Source organism: Cryptotermes secundus, unplaced genomic scaffold (genome assembly GCF_002891405.2).
Source record: "Cryptotermes secundus unplaced genomic scaffold, Csec_1.0 scaffold476, whole genome shotgun sequence".
NCBI lineage: Eukaryota > Metazoa > Arthropoda > Insecta > Blattodea > Kalotermitidae > Cryptotermes > Cryptotermes secundus.
The window spans coordinates 1-10894 of NW_019732861.1; the positions used below are offsets into that span (position 1 = coordinate 1).

General features: G+C 39.5%; 1 long non-coding RNA gene across 1 annotated transcript; it reads right to left on the minus strand.

Annotated features, from left to right (window-relative positions):
• Positions 1–18: 18 nt before the first annotated feature.
• On the minus strand, positions 19–6546 carry LOC111867793. The gene is made up of 3 exons (XR_002843391.2): positions 5465–6546; positions 4350–4551; positions 19–1114 (listed from the first exon to the last, which is right to left on the minus strand). It is a non-coding gene; the product is annotated as an uncharacterized LOC111867793 (long non-coding RNA).
• Positions 6547–10894: the final 4348 nt, after the last annotated feature.

Below are 10894 nucleotides of genomic sequence, written 5' to 3' on the forward strand. Positions count from 1 at the left end.
GAATAATTGTCAAGTGGTGACAATTTGACTACTTCAGTGAGGTCTCCAGTGTGAATCATAAATTATATTTATACTACTATGTTTCATTCATTTGAAAATATCCCTAATACAGATATTGGTTTTTAAAAATATCTGTACCATGAAACTGTGTTATAACAAAAATATATGCAGAACATTTTAATATGATGTGCTATCAAGTTAGGGAGCATCTATAAACCTCTGTTTCTGAGTGTGACAGCAACATCTGGTAAACCTGCACCTCATAATTTCATTTCACTGAACCTACAACCTGACTGTGAAATTATTTTTACCAGCTAATTTATATTAAGCCTTATAATACATGTTGCAAACAATGGACTAGTTCCCAACTTCTTGAGTAGTCATACCTTATCAACATTACAACAAAACATCTCAATAAAGCATACAGACTCAGACCACTGAAACCTAAGTCTCAAAGCACAAACTCTCTATTGATTGCATTTTGATGATACAGTCAAACATAAAAGAAACATAACTTTTATGGCTAAGATTCACTATCAGTACAATACTGCAAAAGATATCCATTCAAAAAATTCTTCAGTCTATCAGATTTTTCTTCAGTTTTATATCATATGAGTACATATTAAACCAGTACAACTGTTAAATGCTGTTACTGTTTAAATGTTTCCTCAGTTCATTTTAAAAACTTCTGGACGTAAAGCATTCCTGAAACTCTTCTGGAATGAAGTAAAGTTACATACATAGGCCTAAAGGATATGAGATCTAAAGACAAAAGACACAACCTTAGGCAAAATGAATGGAGGAAAACACTGCTTAAAATGATGTTCTGCAGATATGCATTCACTGATGTACATTCATGGAAATTCTTGATCAAATATTTAAAAAATGCAGCATAATGAGCAGAAGTAAATATTCTTGACAAGATTTCTATAGATGTGTAACTAGAACGAGTTTTTAGAACTTGAAATTAAGTCTGCTGGTTTGTGAGCACGAGACTGAAGTGTGTGTTTTATAGTGGTCGACATGCAGAAACTTTCCATTTCCCCAGCTCTCATTTGGGTTGACCACACAACAGTCTGTTTGGCAACTGGTTGTTTGTTTAGCAATTCACAGCCTGTAAGAACAACATTCACAAACACTAATTCAAGAACAGTAATGAATCCTTCTAAATGGATATAGAAGTTCACTTTCTGAACTATGTAATAAATTCATGGTTGTAACCAGTCAGTCTTATCATATACAAAGTTACGCTTTTCTTACTGAGATGTCTTCATGGTATTTCTTTTAGTGCACAGTATTAAAATCTGCCAAGTGTGAATGTTAACCTTAGAGGCAGAAAAGGTAATAAAGTAACACTAGGACTTTATGAAGCTTTTCTAGAAGTGAACACATTTAATGATCAACCTTCCTAGGGAAACAAAAAGCATGTGAGAGTGGACTTGACTCATGGGCACAGGGAAAGGCCACAGAACTTCCCCATTGATGTAGTTACTTATTTGGCCTTCATCCAGTTGCCTTTCACCATTAATGGTGTCATGCACCAAAGGAAAACAATAAGCAATGATCACATTTTTGTAGGCTGAAGGTATAAGAGGTGTGGAAGTAAAGGTAAGTAAAGGTACCCTGTAACAGGCCGTGGAGGCCCATAGGGTTGAGATGTTGAGGTTCCCACATTTTCTAGACAATCAGCTCATAGATAGCAGCAAGGTTGTCAGCCCTACACGCCGGCCACCCTTTACCCCCAAGAACATTCCAAGAATATTCCTGGTACTCATTTCTGTTACAAGCTGAGTCGACCCCAGGGCCATAGTGTGGCTGGAAGGATTAGGTCAATTGAAAAAATCCAATGACCTCTTCAGGATTTGAACCCACAACCTTCTGGCTTGTAGCATAGTGCCATAACAAACTACACTACAACGTGCCCCCTATCTGCAGTGTATGGTAAGAAAGTTTGGCCACAGCAAAGTATGTACAGATGGATTGACATGTTCAAAAATGGACAAAGAGATGTTATTGATGAAGTAATATCAGGGAACCAACCCACATTAAGAGGCAAAACATTACTAACGAACTGTGCTGATAGTCTTTGGTGAATTTCTGCACCCCTTAAACCTTAAACTCACAAAAATTGAATTACAGAATGTTGCTGTGAATGGATGTGGTATGGAGAGTGACCATGTTGATGCCAGAACTGAATGACAAAGATCAAGTCAGCCATTTCAACTATATGGAGGTTCCATGCCTACAATTAGGTCTGCATTCAGCAGGGTCTCACACAAGCATGCATGCACATGCACATACAAAATAAAAGATATGGCCATTTTGTGGACATTTTCTGACTCTACAAATATAGAGAGAATGAAAATTTTTCAGATAATATCCAATAAACTCAGTGTAGTCAAAACCTGTGCTCAAGTAATAAGTCCTTCCAAAAGAAAAAAACAACAAATAGCAGTTTTGACAAAGACACAATATATGAGGGGCAGTCAAATGAAAACGGGTCAGAAGCCAAAGCATATTAAAGAACATTTCTTACCTCAAAAGTAATCTCCAAAACTGTTAATACATTTATCCCACTGGGAGATAAGATGGTCAATCCCAGCGTTGAAAAAGCTTGTGGGCTGTCTATGGAACCACATCTTTACCCAGCCACACACATCTTTGTCCGCTGCAAAGTGATGTCCACGAATGTCTCTCTTCGGGTCTACAAAAATGTGAAAATCTCATGGGAAGAGATCTGGGCTGTAGGGGGGGATGCTGAAGCACTTCCCAACCAAATCTCTGTAGTGTATTCCTCACAGAGTTAGCAGTGTGGGGGCACACATTATCATGAAGGAGTATAATGCCATTCGATAGCATTCCAGGGCGTTTTGACTTTATGGCATGTCTCAGTTTCTGCAAAGTGTCTCCATAGCACTGTGCACTGATTGTGGCCCCATGCTCAAGAAATTCGACATGCAGAGGGCCCTTGCAGTCGAAAAAGAACATCATCATCATCACTTTACCAGAACTTGTGTGTACAGCTTTGGATTTCTTCGGTGAGGGAGAATTCACATGTTTCCACTGTTGGCGCTGCTGTTTCCTCTTGGGTTCAAAATGGTGGCACCAAGTTTCATCCCAAGTGGTAATATGGGACAGAAGAGCATACTCTTCCTAATGGTTCGTTGCAAGTGACCAGTGACGCAGTCATTCTCTGAGTCTTCTGTTCCTCCGTGAGTTGATGTGGAACCCACTGCACACGGATTTTGCGGTACAGCAGGTGTTTTGTCACAGCGGCGTGTATGAAACCATAACTTATTCCCATCAAAAGACTAATTTCTTCCACAGTGATCCGTCTGTTTGCCCGGATATGACCATCCAACGCAGCAATAACACCAGGAGTGATGACACGATGAGCCTGTCCTGAGCGAGCATCATCTTGCAGTGACGCACGTCCCTCTTGGAATTTCTTATGCCATGCCAGCACACGCGAATGTGACATTTTGTGTTCGCCGTAAACAAGAAACATGCAATGATGAATTTCTCATCCTCCTACTCCTTCAGCAGTCAAAAAGCGCACTACACTTCGCTGTTCTTCTTTACCCACCTCCATTACTGATGTTGGACCACACGTAGCGCTAACCTTACTTCCAGCACAATAAACAAACGATTAGTGTACAAGGGCACATTGTCACTGCTTTCCCAAGTCCCCATCAGATGTTTGTACCATAAGCAATTCCAGTGTTACCAACTTGCGCGCCATGTAAGTTATGCGTGGTAACCCGTTTTCATTTGACTACCCCTTAAATTTACAACTGTAAGCTATTAAAGCTTTTCTCAATTAGGATTCGATTTTATGACCAGCTGTGAAGAAATCTAGCATACTAGCAACATGCTAAAGCAAATTTTATTGTTGAATTCTAAATTTATATTATCTAAATGTTACATTAACAACACAAGATTTGTAAGATTGAAGTCTGCAAACAGGAAAGTAGGGTTTATGAGAAGAGTTCCAGAGGGAACTGAATGATTTCATAATTTCTAACATGTTTACAAATACAAACTGCAGGTTAAAATCGCATCTAGAAATACTACCATAGCATATGCTCAAATAAGAATTAAAGAAATAGGGTATGGGGATGTGGAATGGATTCAACTGGCTCTGGATAAAGACCAGTTAAGGTATCTTGTAAACATGGTAATGAACATTTAGATTAAAAAAAGTATGAGAAATTTCTGTACCATTTGAATGACGATTAGCTTCTTAATGATTCCACATCATAGAGTGAATTTGTTAATTTTTTGTGAGCTAGCAACACATTATTACTCAAAAACTACTAGGTGAAAAATGTAGGTCAAAATATCCTTACCTGCATGATCCATCCATTCTCAATATCATACTGAATAGAACAAGTTTGGTGGATCTGTGATATGTCAAAAAATACCCAGTAGAATTCACTTGAGCCTTTGTGTTACATTAGCAAGTGCCACTGCAAATGCTTGCAATGTAGAGAATGGATACTGGAAGTTTAATGTATAAGCATTTCCATCAATACGTCCAAACTGCATCACCTGTAAAATATGTTAATATTTTTAACACATTTTCCTTTAAGTCCTTTAGAATTTCAAACTGAAGAGAGGCTATAAAGTACACAGAAAAATAGTGACCCTTGTAATACAAGTACAAGTTGAACACAGTAAAATCTCAGTGAACTAAGTGAGCCAATTAAACAGGTACATGCCTGTCTATTTATACTACAAATACCTCTAGCTCTTATTAACTGTGAGATTTTTGCCTGTTGGCATGGTGAAGAAACCCATAAGTGAATTGAGAGCATCCACAAGGAACACTCCTGGTAATAGAGTGAAAGTGAGAATATTGGCTTAATAGCTCGTGATGCAGATATAATAGTGCTGAAGAGTGGTTTTCACAAAATCATGAAATCAGACACTTTGTGATAAAGCTCTTTTCTAAAATTCTATGTCATTCTGTGTCTCTCTCTATTAACCCTTTAAAGACTGAATATCTTCTAACACACAAAATTCAATTCATACCTCACAATAAACACATTATGTCTCCACTACAAAGATCAACCAGTTGATGCTGTTTAGGGACGACATCACTGTTTACTGCAAGAAGCATATGAAAAACACACATACGCTGTGGGAAGAATGCAGAGTTATAGTACGTTAAAACAGCTAGTATGTAGAACCAATGGGATTTAAAAGGTTAAAGAGATGTGGGCAGTTATGTCATGTTAGAAGAATTTGCAAGATTTCTGTTTACTCACACTACAAATTTAAACATGAAACTCCAAGGGAGTCAGACACATCAAAATGGGCCATCATCCTCTGTTTTTACCTTTCAAATCTGTGAAAATGTTATGTTCCCATGATTCTCTATTCCATTCTGTCATTATCTAATACAGGAGTACACAAAATATGTTTCAAAGTATTATATTTTCATAATCTAATATAGATTTACCTGCTTCCCTCTGAACTCAATCTGGAAGTTCTTGGCTGACTCTTGGGTAACTCGACCTCCAAAGTCAAGTTGGTATACCTGACTGTTTTCATTCCACATGGGTGCCTTATTGTGCATCACAAATTCCCTCCGTTGAGGTTTCTGTGGAGTCGGACTACCTTCAGGGCCATCTACTTTGCACTTTCCACGTTTCAACTGCAACAAATGATAAACGATATTATATTCAATTAATGAAACAAACTGTTCATTAATTCAGTGGAAGTAGATGAAATTACAAAATTTTGGTATGTCTAGTCCAGAAATCCATGTTAAGTGGGTTCTTTGTCACCATAGCATGGCGCATCCTCAGGTTGTGGATGGAAAAGATGGCCTCCAGATATGGAGGATAGCTGTGAATATATTGAATACACAGACATGGACAGGCAACAAGGGGTGGTCCTGCAGACTGGTGGTTGGGCGTTTGGCCAACAGCTCCTCACCGTAAAAAATAAACTTGTTACAAGATGACACAAAGGGCCTGACACCTGGATGGATTATGTGGATAAAATACCTGTGCTAAAGAAAATAGTCATGAGATTTGGTACATGGAATGTAAGAAGTTTGTACAGGGCAGGTTCTCTCGTGACAGTGGGGAAAGAAATATCAGAATATGTTGGATTTAATGGGGGTACAGGAGGTCAGATAGGCAAGAGATGGCACCAAATGAGCGGGTGAATATACATTTTTGTATGGAAAGAGAATGAGAGTCATGAATTAGGCACAGTTTTTTGCACATAAGAGAATCATATCAGCAGTTAAGTGGGTAGAGTTTGTTAGTGATAGGATAGAGGTCACTGGAGTGATATCACTGACGATACAAAGGTTCTACAAAGAACTAGAACATGTATTAGATATATTCCCAAAATACCATATGAAAATTTTGTAAGGAGATTTCAATGTTGAAGTAGGCAGGGAAGATATTTTAATACGAACAACTGGAAATGAGAGTTTGCACAAAATTAGCAATGGTAATGGAGTTACAGTAGTCAAAGCGGCCTATGTAGTCTAGAGGTAACGTTCCCACCTCATGACTCGTAGTATGCGGCGGAGGTCGTCGAATTTTTAAGGGTGGAAAAATTCAGGGAACAAGTCCTCCGGGAGGGACTTTAAGCCATACGTCCCGTGTCATAGCTTTACGGCACGTAAAAGAACCTCATATCTCCAAAGGAGGTCACTGAGCCAAATTAACGAACGTTTCCCGCCCAACAGCAGTCACTAATACCTCCGGTAGATGGGGGAAGCATTATAGATACCTCTCAGCTAAGTAGAGCCAGTCTCGCTGGTTGGGTGGGACTGATGGTAAGCACCAGTACCGGTAGGATATAGAGACTGGTAAAAATCATAGAGGGAAGCACAATGGACCAATACAGGTCTCAGGGCATGGGGAAACCCACCCTCTCCAATAACTAACTAACTAACTAACTAACTAACTAGAGTAGTCAACTTTGCCACAACCAAAAATCTGACTGTCAGAAGTACAACGTTCCAACACTGTAACATTCATAAATTTACTTCGACATCTCCTGATGGAAAGAATCAAAACCAAATTGACACTATTTTGATAGACAGGAGATGGCAATAAAGTGTACTTGATGTCTAATCATTCAGGGTAGCAGACTGTGATACCAACCACTACCTGGTGGTGGCAAAAGTTAAGGGGAAACTGGCAGTGAGTAAACAAACAATGCACAGATTTCATGTAGAGAGGTTCAATCTAAAGAAATTAAATGAGGTAGAGGTTAAAGAGCAATATTGTGCTGAAACATCAAATAGGTTCGCAGCTTTGGAAAATTTAGACAATGAGGCAGGGACACTGAAAGAACTGTTCAGAGTTCACCTCCCTGATTGAAAGCTGATTGATGATTCAAGTGACGGGCAGGTCCAGCAGAACCTGGGCATATGTAGGCACATAATGATCAGTGAAGATTGGAACCTGGCCAGTCGGTTAATCAATCAATCAAAAATTAGATGGGCGTTAGGTACCTTCAAACAATTTAAGTCTGCGGGAAGAGATGAAATTGAATTTGATTATACCAAGGCTAAGGCTTATCGTCCTATCAGCCTGTTGTCTTTTCTTTTGAAAACGATGGAGAAAGTAGTAGATAGATACATTAGGGATGGTGCATTGAAGATTCATTCTCTGAACCGAAATCAACATGCTTACCAAATAGGTATATCTACTGAAACCGCACTGCATAGTGTGGTTACACGCATAGAAAATGCCATCAAACACAAGGATATTGCCCTTGGAGCATTCCTTGACATAGAGGGAGCCTTTGACAGAAACTCTTTTGACACAATAAAACAGGCTGCTGAAAGGCATGGCATTGAGCCTACAATATGCAGATGGATCTGTGCTATGCTGGAACTATAAGTGCTACATTGTCTGGAGAGACCCTAAGAGCGTCTGCGGTGAGAGGGTGTCTGCAGGGAGGTGTGCTCTCCCCTCAGCTGTGGAGCCTGGTCTTGGATGATCATCTTTGGGAGCTCAACAGTATAGGTCGTTTCACAGTAGGATATGCTGACAATATAGCAATCCTAATAAATGGGAAATTCCCTTATATTGTGTCACAGCTCTTACAAACAGCCCTGCACACAGTTCAACAGTGGTGCAAAAGAACAAACTTGTCTATCAATCCAAACAAGACGGTAATTATACCTTTACTAGGAGAAGGAATATAAAGGGGCTCAAGGAACCAACCCTCTTCAGTCAAGCGATCCAGCTATCCAGTGAAGTCAAGTACCTTGGAATAAAATTAGACAAGGAACTGACATGGAAAAAGGAGCTGAACAAGGCTATTAACAAGGCCTATAAGGCCTTCTGGACATGCAGGGGCACATTTTGAAAAACCTGGGGACTGAAACTAAAGGTGGTGTATATTGGATATACACTGCTGTAGTAAGACCCATAATTACCTATGCTGCCACTATGTGGTGGCCTAGAGTTAAACTTAAACAAGTCAGGCTGAACTAAGCAAACTGCAAAGGATGGCCTGCTTGGGAATAACGGGAGCAACGAGAACAGCTCCAACACCTGCAATGGAAATCCTACTAGGACCCCCCCCCCCCACTGCATCTGCAGATGGAAGCAGAGGCCAAGTTAGGAAATTACAGATTACATTGCAATCATCAATGAAGACCTAAATCTGAAGGTTTTGGACATGCATACATGACTCAGGACATGATAAAGGAACCCATCCTACAGATGGGATCTGATAAAATGATACCGAAACATGTCTATGATAAAACCTTCATGATCAGATTTCCTGATAGAAGTTAATGGAAAGAAGGATTTCAACCCGATAGAAAGGTGGGACTAATCTGGTATACAGATGGTTCCAAGACAAATAAAGGCACTGGAGCTGGAGTGTATTATGGAACTGGGCGGAAACATAGTTTCGGCCTTGGTCAGTATACAGCAGTATTCCAGGCAGAAGTGTATGCCATTAAGGCATGCGCAGTTGTGAATTTAGATAGAAACTACAAAAATACGAATATCTATATTCTATCAGATAGTCAAGTTGGAATCAAAGCACTTAGTACACACCAAACCACTTCAAAATTGGTTTGGGATTGCCACCAATCACTCACACAACTGGCCAGACATAACAGAGTTCAGCTGATATGGGTGCCAGGCCATGAGGGTGTTGCTGGGAATGAAACTGCAGAGAGCCGACAATAACAGGATCTGAACAACTGTTCATAGGACCTGAACCAGCTTGTGGCATCTCAACTGGAGTAGCCAAGAAAGCGATCATGGACTGGACTAATAGAAATCACAAAAAACATTGGGAATCCACAACTGGACTCAAACAGGCAAAAGGATTTATATCAGGACCCTCTGCCAAAAGAACGTGGGATGAGTGGTTGGATTACTTACAGGACACTGCCACCTAAAAGGGCACCTTTTCAAACTGGGGCTGACAGACAACCCAACTCTTGTAAGCTGCCTATAACATGAACCAGCCACGCACATGTTATGTGATTGTGAGGCTGTAGCTTACCTAAGATATCGCCACCTTGGTCAGTTCTTCATGGAACCAAGTGACTTTCATGAGGCCCCCATAAATAAAGTCCTACATTTCAGTCAAAGTGTAAGATTAATAAAGGGTTAATCCAACGGGGAAGCATAACAGATCACTGAAGGTCGCAGTGCAAGGTCTGGTCTCTATGGCTCACCCCTCACACTCATACTCAAGAGGGTTTGATACCCAAGATGCAAGATAATGTAAATGTCTTGGGATCCATTATTGGGTATTAGATATGCTATTTTAACTGTGCAAGTTACAAAAAGTAAGTAAAAGTAAAGCTATCCCTGTACCAGGCCATGAAGGCCTATAGACCTTGAGGGTCCCACATTATCTAGACAATCAGCTCAAAGATGGTGGTAAGGTTGTCAGCCTTACGCACCACCCACGTTTATTTAATTAATTCCTGGTAATCATTTCTGTTAGAGGCTGAGTCAACCCCAGGGCCATAGTGCGGCAGGAAGGATTAGGTCAACTGATAAAATCCAATGACCTCTTTGGGACTTGAACCCGATTCAGTATGGATTTGGAAAGAGATAGTTGTGGACAGTTTCAAAGTAGCATAGTATTTTGTTGTAAAGGATGACAAAACCATAAACGCCTAAATCAGAAAAGTTAGTAATCAGGCGAAGATTATAAGTCAGTACCTTGGAAATAAAAATTCAGGATGTGTTCACAAGCCAAAGCTTGTATTCTTACAAGAAGACATGCAGATTTTCCGAATTTTTTTAGAAAATTCCTAAACCAATACCAGTCACTATAACCATAAACAACAGCATGATTTCATGCCACAGCAAACATAGTTTACATGACTTAATCATATACATTAAGAGCTATAACTTCCTTCAAGCAAAACTTCATCCCTTATTTTACTAAAAATCAACTTACCCAGTGTCATATTTAAAGCTGTATGTCCCTGGACCAATCTAAATACGGAGGTCCATATCGCTGACAAATGTAGGTTATGACAATTCTTTTTGTTGTTGTTGTTCATATTTATTATGTTTTTTGTAACTGTATAGAAATAAATATCTTAATAAAATATGGGGATTCTAGTACCGTTTTGTGTTGCACAAACAGCGACCACCCCAGTTGCTTAAATCTTGCCCTGCACTTACAAAATGATAGATACTGTCAACCTGTTGAATTATATCATGATGACTTTTTCCTTCCATGGGTAATTTTGTGATATATGGATTTCCTTGGTTACGATTAATTACTTCTTGCTCAAACGTTTCATTGAATTTTTTCATTTCATGTTCGATGCGTTGGGATATAACTGGTATTTTACGTGCAAGCTTGAAAACTGTCTTTTTGCCACGGGTTACCAAACCTAACACATAAATAAACTGTATTAAAAACT